We start from the raw sequence: 12,232 nt of genomic DNA, 5'->3' as shown, positions 1-12,232 counted from the left end.
GGGGGGGGTGATGGCAGTGGCCATTGGAGGTTCCCTGAGCTGTTCTGTTTCTTGACCCGGGTGCTGGTTACCCAGGTGAGTACATTTTGTGCAAACTCACTGAGCGGTACACTTAACGATTTATGCACTCTCCTGTATTTATGTTATTTTTAATAAAGAGACTTTTTTTTTTTTTTTTATGGCTGTGTTGGGTCTTCGTTTCTGTGCGAGGGCTTTCTCTAGTTGCGGCAAGTGGGGGCCACTCTTCATCGCGGTGCGCGGGCCTCTCATTCTTGCGGCCTCCCTTGTTGCGGAGCACAGGCTCCAGACGCGCAGGCTCAGTAATTGTGGCTCACGGGCCCAGTTGCTCCGTGGCATGTGGGATCTTCCCAGACCAGGGCTCGAACCCGTGTCCCCTGCATTGGCAGGCAGATTCTCAACCACTGCGCCACCAGGGAAGCCCAATAAACAGACTTTTAAAAGAGCTATGCAGAGTAAGTGGTTGCATTATGGTGATTTCTCATTCACGTATGAGCTGGATAAGAAAAAACAACTATCCTACTGTTAAATGAATGGGCACTTAGGACAGGATAGAGTTTCCAGTGATAGCATCATCCGTGAATTTTAAAAGTGCCGAATTCCACACAATCTGGATGAAAGTAAACACGATGAGCTTGAAACCTGTGTTAGAAGCTCCCAGAAGTCCCTCTGGTGATGACAGATCCTGAGGGCAAAGATGCATGAAAAGGGTTGGAACAAAATTGTTTCACGAAACGTAAACATGGGGCGGGGAAAGCACTATTTCCAAATTTATGTGTTTTTAGATAATTTAAAATATGCATGAAGAACTAAATTAATAATTAATATTCTAAAAGGAAATGTAATTATTTCAAATATATTCCTCAAAGGTTATATAGTACAGTTGACCCCAACGTATTTTTTGGATCTTTCCATGAGGAAAATTTTCTTCAGTTGTCTAATAAACGCTTCTTGTGGCTGACAAGACTCATAGTCACAAATATTTTGTGTCAATTTAGAAAACACAGAGAACTGAAAATTGTTTAAATAAATGAATCCTGCAGAACTATGCTGTCTCAGACAGTAGCCACCAGCCACAGATGGCCATCAAGCATGGGCAATGTGGGTGGTGCGACTAAGGAGCTGAATTCTTAATTGCATTGAATTTTAATGAATTTAAACTAAATTTAAAAACCGAGGCTGCATAAACTTTTTCTGTTAAACACAACTTTATTTTGTAGGCCACTTCACTTTACTGAAAATTTAGCATCCAAATCGAGATGTGATACAAGTATAAAATATATACCGCATTTCCAAGATTTCGTTGGTAAAAAAATAAAATAAAATATCTCATTACACATTGAAAACATAATATTTTGGATCCATCGGGTGAAATGAAATACATTACTAAAATTAATTTCACCTTTGTTTTTATTTTTTTAACAGGGCTACTAGAGAATTTGAAATGACACAGGGGCTCAAATTATATTTTTATTGGACAGCGCAACTAAGGAATAAAATGCCACTTTTTAAAAGAGTTTATTGAAGGATAGTTGATTTACAATGTTGTGCTAATTTCTGCTGTATAGCAGAGTGATTCAGTTATATACACATATACATTCTTTTTATGTTCTTTTCCATTATGGTTTATCACAAGATACTGAACATAGTTCCCTATGCTCTACAGTAGGACCTTGTTGTGTATCCATTCTATATATAATAGTTTGAAAACGCCACTTTTGATCAGGGACCAAAGGGAAGAGATAAAAGAATGAGAATCAAAGCTGGAAAAGCCAATATATTTGAAGATCTGATTAACAACTATGGTAGAAGTCCAGGGCCTGGGTGGGGGAGTGGGGAAAAGTCGAAAAGGGGAGAAAAAGTCCAAGAGACCGAGGTCAGATAAGCTGGAACTGACCCAGACAGCAGAGCAAACGCTATCGACGATTCCACAGCTGTCACCAGACCCAAGGACCTAGTTTTTGCTGACGATGTGTTAGGAGATTGCTATGTCTGTTATTAAAGGAGCAGAGGGATGACAGAGGCGCCAAGCACGTATCTTTCTGGGGTGACAAAAGCGAGGAGGGAGTTTTAATTGCCCTGCTTCAAATCGCCCTCCATTGGAGGTCTGGGTGAGGATTAGGAAACACGGCTACACCAAGAGTCTGGACCGAAAGACTTGAGTGGAACCAAGAAAATACAATCAAGTACTCCACTCATATGGGCTTATGGCAGTTCTGTGTGGTGGGGAGACAATCAGTATTAGGGACCCACTGTAAAAAGAGAGAAGACGGCCCCTGCCACCTGCTGACCACCTGTGATTGTCCATGGTTTGTAAGTGTTCCATGAGTTCCTCGTTGACTTGGTGCATTTTCCCCAGTATGCTCCACGATACAAACAGGTGTTTGGGGAGGAGAAGAGACAAGGGGAAAGTTCTTAAATGACCTTTGAGAAACACTGAGTTAAGCTAACTAAGCAGGTTTCTTACTGCAGACCTTGTCAGAGCCTTGACTCTTCTAAGGACCATCATGACCCTCAAGAGAGCTTGCACCCTGCCTGTTTCCCAAACATTCTGGACTGCAGAACCTATTTTTATTTATTTGTTTGTTTGTTTATTTGTTTGTTTATTTATTTATTTATGGCTGCATTGCATCTTCATTGCTACACGCATGCTTTCTCTAGTTGTGGCGAGCGGCAGCTACTCTTTGTTGCAGTGCACGGGCTTCTCATTGCAGTGGCTTCTCTTGTTGCGGAGCATGGGCTCTAGGCGCACGGGCTTCAGTAGTTGTGGCACGTGGGCTCAGTAGTTGTGGCTCGCGGGCTCTAGAGCGCAGGCTCAGTAGTTGTGGCACACGGGCTTAGTTGCTCCACGGCATGTGGGACCTTCCCAGACCAGGGATTGAACCTGTGTCCCCTGCACTGGAGGGCGGTTTCTTAACCAAGTCCCCAGAACCTCTCTTTCCAAGGAACATTGCAGGAAGAGCACACATCAAGAAGTGCTGGCTTAGCAGGAAATCACTCAGATCTTCAGCCCTTTTGGCTTCACCCTCAGCCCAAAAGGAACACAACTGTCTGCTGTAAGCACGGTTCAGAGGCAACGGGAGCCACAACCTGCTGGTTATCCCACCTTGTCCGTCGCAGACTCCCTCTGGGGCCTATTTCCGCAGCTATGAAAGCCAAGTACATCTCAGGTGCCCCCAGGCCACAGTGCTGTCCTGGAGAAGCAGACATCTGTCCCTCACCTACAGGAGCTCCCAGGCTGGCCTACAGCCCACCCAAACACCTGGCCTCAGGTGAAGTCACGTGAGCCCTGGCACCTCCAACCTCCCACCAACAAGTGGGGATGGAGGAGAGAGTAGCCTTCCCAAGGTGCCAAAAGCAACCCAAGAGGCATCCTGAGAGGACAGCCTGATGCCCAGGCCTAATTTCTCTCTAGGACAAAGTGTTCTTGGGCACAGACCTGCCACCTCGCTCCGGTTTACTTTCTGTTTCCCTTCCAGTGTTTTGTCTTCTCCACCAGCCTGCAGAAGAGTTTCTGATTCCTTGGATTTGGGGCAATTTCTCTGCAGAGACCACAAAGGAAGGCAGGCTGGCGGGCACAGGCTGCCCACAGACTCAGCAACAGGCCACCCTGTTCTGTGCGCATCTAAATGCCACTTTTAGAAATCCCAAGTTGATTTTTCCCCTGAGTTAACTACAAGTTCTGTTATTTTATTTTATGTGACATGTGCTCCAAATGCTAAAAATTACATAAAATCGCAATGCTTTACATGGTCAAGTTCTAATCCTCAAGTCAGATATTAAAATTCAGTGAGTTAACTACAAGTTCTGTTATTTTATTTTATGTGACATGTGCTCCAAATGCTAAAAATTACATAAAATCGCAATGCTTTACATGGTCAAGTTCTAATCCTCAAGTCAGATATTAAAATTCAGTTCCTTAATAAAAATTTACATTAAGGAGAACAATGAAGATAATTCAGCAAGCCCATGGAAAGAAAGAAAGAACATCTTAAATTTAAAAGTAAAACAAGCAAACAAAACAAAAATCTCAGAACCATCCTGGGAATAACACAGGAACACACGTGAGTTCTACAGGGTATAGGGCAGTGGTTTTTAATTATAACCCAAAGACTTTTTGGATCAGGCCTTGTAAAGTATGTACCGGGAGGGGAGGGGCCACAGCAATAGCTTCCATGGAGATCACCAATGACCTCATGGCCATCCCACCAATGGCTATTTCTGATTTTTAGTCTTAGAAGCACCGACAGTGTTGACAAGCCCTCCCCTGATGAGGCACCCTCAGCCCCCATCACCCGCCCTCCCCGAGTTTCCCCGGACCTCTCTAGCCACTCACTTTCTGCCTCTTTTCTCTGCCCAGCAGTGAATGCTGGAGTTACCCCGGGTTCCGATGGAGGCCCTCTTCCTTCACACCCTCCCTTCCTTCCTAAGTGATTTCATCATAGCCACGGCATCATTCACCATCTGCCAGCCGGTATCTCCAGCCCAGACCACTGCCCTGAGCTCCTGGACCACAGAAACCATGGCCTGTCCCACAGGCTTTCTTATCTCAGCAGAGGCCTCCATTCCTTCAGCTGCACAGGCCAAACCAGCCTGGTCCCTCCCTCCCTACCATGCCGTTATTCGATCCGTAAACAGCCCTGGTGATCTCCCTGGCTCCGCAGTCCTCAAATCCATCCACATCTCCACCATGACGCTGTTCTGACTGTAAGCCAAGCTACAACCTAACCATCTACAAAGAGACACTCCAACAGGATCCTAACCGCATCCACCCCTGCCCCCCATCCAGTCTCTACCCCGCAGCCATTCTGATCTTTCCAAAATGTAAATCTGGTATCATTCTCTAGCTCCTCCTAAAAGCCGCCCCCCACCCAGTGGTTTTCCACTGCGTCTGGGAGAAAAACCCCAATCCTGCAGCTGGCCTGTGGGCCCTGCACACGTGAGTCCTGACTCTCCAGCCTCACCCTCCAATCTCTGCGGTCAAGTCAAAACGGCCTCCGTCCTGTTCCTCTGACCAAACATGCTTCTCCCCACCTCCTGGCCTTTCTCCAAGTCCTTCCACTCCCCACTACCTCCACTCTCTCTCACCTGTTTACCCCTCAGATCTCAGGGCAAACCCCACTTCTTAGTGGACCACCCTCTCCTCCCACCGCCTGCCTGGGTCAGGGCCCCTCACCGTGTTCTACTCCAGAGCACATACCCTTTGTGATGAGACCTCCACCCTGTGACTACCTGCTCTCAGCTGGGCTGTAAGCCTCCTGTGTCCAGGGACGGTACCTGGACTGGCTAAGGCCTCCCCAGACACCACCTCAAAGGTCTGGTCACAGAAACATGGGTGAACCCTGGCCACTGGTACTGGATCTTGGGTTCACGCACAGGGCAAAAAGTGAAGCGTAAGAGTTTTGTCTCGTTTTGGGGGGAGTGATCAAGACAAGCACACACCGCCCTCCCTCCCCTCAGGATCAAATTAACTTCAGCTAACCTCCCAGGACAGAACAGGGAGCTCGCAGGCCAGTGAAAAGAGCAGAAAAGGAACTTTAGAAGCAAACAGGCCTCCAGGCAGCAGCTCCTGCATTGTTCCCGCCACTGTGAGCGTCTAAGCCTGGGAGGCCCTCCTGCCTCCTACCCCGGCCTCAAGGGAGAGGGTGGCCCATCCCACGTGTGCCGATCACCCCACCCTGGACCTGCCTCTGCTTTTTATCATCTCTAACTTCCATTAACTTTTCCTTCTCTATCAGTACCTTTCAGCTTTTAAAGATGCTCAATTCTCCTATTCAAAACCAACTAACAAGAATTCCTTCGACCTGTACCCTGTCTTAGCCTCTCTCTATACTTACATATTCTTAAACCCAGAAAGTGAGGGGTCTCTGCCTGCCCCATCCCTTAAAAATTGCTCTTGTGAGATTTATCAGTGGCCTCCAGTGGTCAAACCCAGTGGGCGACCTAGCACCCCCAGTGGGTTCCAACTGGACCTCCTTCCTGCTGTTATGGTATTCCCTGGTCTCTTCCCGCAGATTCTGGAACAGCACACTCTTCCCTTTCTCCCCCTGCTTCATTTAAAAGCCATTTCTTTTTCTCCTTCTCCGGATCCTCCCCAGAGCTCTCTCCTCTCTCCCTCTGCAGGAATGAGGGAGCTCTCCCATCATGAGTTCATCCCGTCCACGTCTCTGCCATCTTAGCCGGGGGCTACTCAAAATGTGGTCCTGGGCCCACTGCTGGCCCCCCAACTTTCTGGTACCAGTTTGTGACAAGATAGGTACACAAAGCAAGAGAAAGCATTTATATACTTTTCTAGCTCTTCAACGTTGCCGCCATGTTTCACTGTATTTTACAAAAGCATCCCTCCTTAATGAACTGGAAAAGAACAAAACAAACAAAACCTGGTCCTTCACCACAGAGAATCAATCAGAGAATCTGGTCTAGATCTTGCAGTTCTTTGATGGATCTATCTGCTTACATTGAGAAACCAAGACTTCCCAATAAGAAAATAAAAAACATTATCCACTTCTCTAAAACAAAGCCAACCAGCGAGCCAGCCAAGCAACAGAAGACCTTAGGGTCCTGGGTCTGTATTTTCCATGAGGCAGCAGTGGGCTGAGGCTATGTGGTGCCTGCCCCCTTGAGATGGGCATGTGACCCCCAGACAACCCCCTGAGCCGCTTCGCCACCGTCTCACCTGCCCCTCAACTACGTCCCCATTCCCTGCCTCCTCCCAAGCTCCAGTGTAACCATACCTGCCTTCTGGAATGTTTCCCAGAGGGTCCCACTGGCCCCTCGGTCCCAAACACGCCCACCACCAGCCTCATTACCTCTCGCCCCCAAATGGCTCCTCGGGCTGCGTGTTCCTCCTCACCCTCGCAAATGACCCCGCCTGACACTTCAGTCCCCTGAGTGTCATGTCAGGCTCCCCTCCCTCCTCTATGACGCAAAGTCTTAATGATTCTTCCTCTGCATTTCTCTTTTAATTTGTTCAATCACTCGACAAATATGTATTAAGTTCTGGAGACACAACAGGGAACAGGACACCCCATCCCCCAGCAGTGCCTCAGCCCCTCCGCTGTCCAGCCCTAGCCCTGAGCCACTTCCCTGCACGCCAAGGGCACGCTCACTGCTAGAACCACACTCCAGTTTCCCTTAACCTCTTCCCCAGCCCTACCAGGGCAGCCTTGTAAAAAATGTCACGATTCCCTTGGTTTGAGAGTAGATGAGGGCGCAGTGAGGAAAGGGAAGCCTTTTTAATATAATTTCCCTTTCACTCTGAGTCGGCACCTCGCACTAATTAAAATTAGACCCTGCACAGCACTTGTAGAAATGAAGCCCCGAATACTCAACAATTAGCCAGAATAAACGATGAGTCATTCAGATACCACAGGCAAAGTTTCATAATCCTGGGGATTTGAGATATTCTGTTTCATTAAAAGGAGACATTGAGATTTGAAATACCTGTCGGGTTCTCTTCTTTAGGACAAGATGTAAGCAGCATCGTTTGGTTTTCTGAAGGGCAATGCCTGTAGTTTAATCCAGGCCACTGAGTTTCTGAGCTTCTCCACACAGAACCTCGCAGGGGTCTGCCTTGCTTCCCCTCAATGTCTTCATTCCAAAGGCTCCGTGGTCCAGTGAAAACCGAAACCTAGTTCTAAGTAGGTCCTTCAGGTCCATCATAAAAGGAGTTAATCTGAGAAAGTGAGAGCCCAGGGCTGAGGGTCTGAAGGTGAGGCCCTGAAGTCTCGCCCGTACAATGGCAGGGGGTGTGGCTTTCTCCCCTGGGCAACCAGGCCTGCAGCCCCAGACTCCACTCAGGGGAGGCCTTGCACTTGCTCCGAAATCTGTCTCCACGTACCAGACACGGTTACACCCAACTGCCTCCCTGCCTCCCATGCCCAACCCGGCCTTCTGGCTTGGATGGCTCCCTCCCAGTTCCTGAGGGCTCCGCAGAAGCGGTGGCAGGGCCCAGTGGTCAGGAGTGTGGCCCCTGGACCAGACAGGCTGGGTTCCAACCCTAGTCCTCCCTTTCCCAGGTGTAACTTTGGGCAAACTGCATAGTTTCTCTGTGCCTCAGTTTCTTCACCTGTAAAATGGGGATAAGGCTTCAGAAGGGAGAGATGAGGGTTAAGCGTATAGTGCTTGTAACAGCCCTTCAGCACAGGGTCTGCCTGGGATCTAGGGGGATTCCCTCTGTGCAGTAAAATCCCATTTAAAATTCAAATTAACCTATATATGCATAAATAGGAGCCAGCAGCACATAATACAGAGAGACCAATTCACCTTTTTTTTTTTCCCTTGTATTCCTGCCCCAAGGGAATTCTTGCTCCTGGAGCCTGAGACTCCAGGCCATTTCCTGCATCTTTAGAGGAAGGAACCCTCTCTCCCCACCCCCAATTCACCTGAGCTGGCTTGAGTAGGGCTCCCTTTCACGTAACCAAAAGAACCGTGCCCAGAACAGCCTTCCTCCTCCCATTGTCCCTCCTAAACTCCAGCCAATCAGGACGTGGCTCTTTCTCAGCCTTGAGCCTTTCCTCCACGCTCCCATCCACACCAGGAACAGCAATGTCCACCAGGCCCCTCCACCTCCGCCAGCGCCCATCACTTGCTGTTCAGAGCCCCCATCCTCTAGCTCACGTCTCCACAGCCTTCCCAGGCCACCCGGCCACAGACCCTCCTGCTCCTCCCCAGCTCCATGGGCACCCGCTGGGGCCAACCTGCCCCCCCCCCATTGGCAGGCCAGGCCAGGCCCCATCGCTCTGCAGTCCCAGCCCCTGGCAAAGCCCCCGTCCTCTCTGAGCTGTCTCCTCCGGTCTAGAAGGGAGACATCACTGCCAGCGTGGCCCCCGGAACAGAAATACTGTGCAGCACCAACCAGAAAACGTGTGCCATGACTCGGCAAACTTTAAAGTGCTTTCGAAACATCCAGACACTTTCCCAAGAAGCTCCAAAGAATGCAAAGTCATTCGAAGATGAACGTGTTGACTCTTCATTCCGTATCACCCTGTCTTCTTTACAATCCTCTGGGAACTCTGGAGAACAGAAATTCCAAAGGGTCCCACAAACACACCAGCCACACGAAACAGGCTCTCCGGGAGTTCCCTGGCAGGCTGAACCTTTGTCTCAAAGGAACAGAGGCAGCACCGGAGTTCTCCCAGCCTTGCAACTGTCTCTCGAGCGTTCGGTTCTAGGGCTTTGGAAAATGTATTCTCTCCCAGTCTGCCCATAAAACTGTATCTTAAATGTTCTGTGGGCCATAATAAATAATTTACATAAAGGGTCAGTTGGATGGAGCACAGCAGGGTACCAGAGGGAAAAACACAGTGCAGTAGCCCAGGCTTAATTTGATCAGGCAAATTGCTCAGAGCATCATTAGGCCACACGGAAAGGAAGAGAGTCATCTTTCTTATACAGCCCCCTTCACCCTCCGTGTGAAATCGTGACGGAGGGGGGCTGTGAATTACGGCATCTTCAGCTAATTTTACATGACACAGATAGAAATGACTTTATTTTTCCTCATTGTGGAAAATAATGAAATCTCCTTTCCCTCCCTGCATCCATGTCCTCTATCCAAAGGTTCTGCTAATTTAAAACATTTGGTGGAAAAACAACACTGAGGCATTGTTCTGAAGAAAAGAAAAATTCTAATCACTCTGAGTTTAATTCTACTGTGCAGAGAAGAATATGAGCTTATCCTGGATGACGGCACAGTGACAAAATGAGTTAATTACCCTCTCATCGTAAGATGGATCTACTTGTCATAGGGACAGGAGCCATTATTTCACACAAAATAATGACCCAGATAAAAAAGGAATGGCTGTAGGCAGTAGCTGCCAGTGACACAGCTTCATCTTGGCCTAAGTGAATGGCAATTAGCAAGTGTCACCACTTGTTATACACACACACACACACACACACACACACACACACACACACGTATACATATATAGGGACCAAGCTATTCATTAAATATTTACTAAAAATACACAAAATAATTTTTACTGTCTTTCTTCCCAGGGAACTCCTGCAGTCTTCTACCCGTGTGATGACAGAAAAATGTACACACGTGTGCAATTCAGCCATCAGCTGCAACAGCTGTTGACCTTGCAGAGAGGCCCCCATTCCTCTCCTCTTTGCACCAGAGGTGGGGTTTTCTCCAGAAATCATGTCCAACAACAGAAAAAGGGAGCAAAGGGAAGGGGGCCCAGTCCCAACATTTTGTACCTCTTCTCCTGGTTGTCATGGCCACTGGCCTAGAACTAGAGCCACAGCCAGCAGTGACAGCCAGAAACACTAGATCCTCCCAGATGGAGCCCCCGGCCACGGACCGACAGGGCAGGGCCAAATGGCCGGGCCACCTCAACACCTGGGCTCTCCAGAGTGGGGAGCTTCCCTTCCACTTTGCTGACCGCAACCATGAACTGTGTCTCTATCGAGAGAAAAAGAGGTGAGAGACTCCGAGATACACATCTGGAGACCAATTCTGGCTCAGAAATCTCAGTGCTACCCGAGTGTGCAAGTTGTCTAGTCTTCCTGAACTCAGTCATTTGTATTTGAAAACCAGGGGTACAGGTAAGGCAGGGGCAGGAGGGCACAGTGGGCTTTAAAGTGTATCATCTTCAAAATGTTAAAAACAGAATCGCATGGAGATTATCATACTAAGTGAAGTCAGCCAGACAGAGAATGATAAATATCATGTGTCACTTATATGCGGAATCTAACCAAAGGATACGGGTGAACTTATTTCCAAAACAGAAATAGACCCACAGACACAGAAAACAAACTTATGGTTACCAAAGGCAAAGAGAGGTTGGGGGAGGGATAAATTAGGAGTTTAGGATTAACATAAATACACTACTATATATGAAACAGATAAACAACAAGGACCAACTGTATAGCACAGGGAACTATACTCAATATTTTGTAATAATGTATAAAGGAAAAGCATATGAAAAAGAATATATGTGTGTGTGCGTATATATGTATGCATGTATATACACATATACATATTTATAACTGAATCGCTGTGCTGTACACCTGAAACTAACACGACATTGTAAATCAACTATACTTCAATAAAAAAAATAATTTTTTTAATGTTAAAAACAGAATTCTTATACAAACATAGAATGAGCAGGTGTCAATGATCGATTTAACCAATTATTGAATCATGAGATACTGCCATGTGTACACACACACACACACAATCAGTGGGGGGAAAAGAATGTTGGGATAAAAGTAAAAGTTAACACAAAAGTGGCTGATGTCCTTCAGGGCATATAAACCGTAACTCTGAGGTTCTGTCCTCTGTGGGACAGACGCCCACCTGCACCGCAGGCACTGCAGACACACGGCATCTGAGTGTCCGTCCACTCAGCAGGCTGTTTACGACCTGAGATGGCCACAAGGCAACGGGTCAGTCCCGCAGTGATCTGGTTTGGTTAAGACAAAAGCGCCAAATCTCATGTTTTTAAAAGAGCCTGTTTGACAGTATGGCCAGAGCCGATGCCCTCGTCTTACCAACCTGCCCCTCAAATATTCCAAGCATCTGAGTCTAATTACAAAACCATTTCTACAACTATTTTTCCCCAGTGCTCAGATCACGGGGTAAATCCCATCTCTAGAATGCCCCTACCAAGTTTATGAGAACATTTTATTTGCAGCAATCCAAAGAAGATGGCCCTATTTATACAGACATCTCTCTGAGTTATGAAAGCACCCATATTCTCAGGCTTAGGCATGTGTCAACTAAAACTGCTTTTCCTCCCACTTCTTAAAAATGATCTGAATTCTACCATAGCAGAAAGAGTCTTCATCGTCCTAGTAAAATTACCCAAATGTCTGACCTAAGAGGTCATCCGATTCCTGGGTTACGAGTCTCGGCTCCCATCATACCCGAGTGGTTATTCCCAGGGCCTTGTAGAGCCTGAACACTCCACAAACGTTGAAGAGAGGGAGGCAGAGAGTGAACCGAAACAAAAGAATCACTGGTTGTTTAAAGGGACCATCCAATTATTCCACTTTTCTGCAGAACTTCTCTCCACGGCCTCCTGTTGCTTTCACAGCCGAGTCCTGGCCCTTCCTTCCACCCCTCATGGCCCCCTTCTTGCCAAAGGTCCTCTGATCTTCTTTTCATTCCCCTCAGGCCCTCACACACGCTGCTCCCTCTGTTCGGAGGGACCCCAACCCGCCCACTGCGGCCCCATCAGGCCTAATCCTACTGTCTCAGCCT

At 47.7% G+C, this 12,232-nt stretch overlaps 1 protein-coding gene across 1 annotated transcript in view; it reads right to left on the bottom strand.

Moving 5' to 3' along the window:
- RFTN1 (raftlin, lipid raft linker 1) overlaps positions 1-12,232 on the bottom strand; it is a 199,972-nt gene that overhangs the window by 81,710 nt on the left and 106,030 nt on the right. The window lies entirely within an intron of this gene.

Source organism: Eschrichtius robustus, chromosome 6, assembly GCF_028021215.1.
Source record: "Eschrichtius robustus isolate mEscRob2 chromosome 6, mEscRob2.pri, whole genome shotgun sequence".
In the NCBI taxonomy this organism is placed as follows: Eukaryota; Metazoa; Chordata; class Mammalia; order Artiodactyla; family Eschrichtiidae; genus Eschrichtius; species Eschrichtius robustus.
Note: the sequence above shows the minus strand (reverse complement) of the source record. Positions and strands in the feature narration are given on the sequence as shown.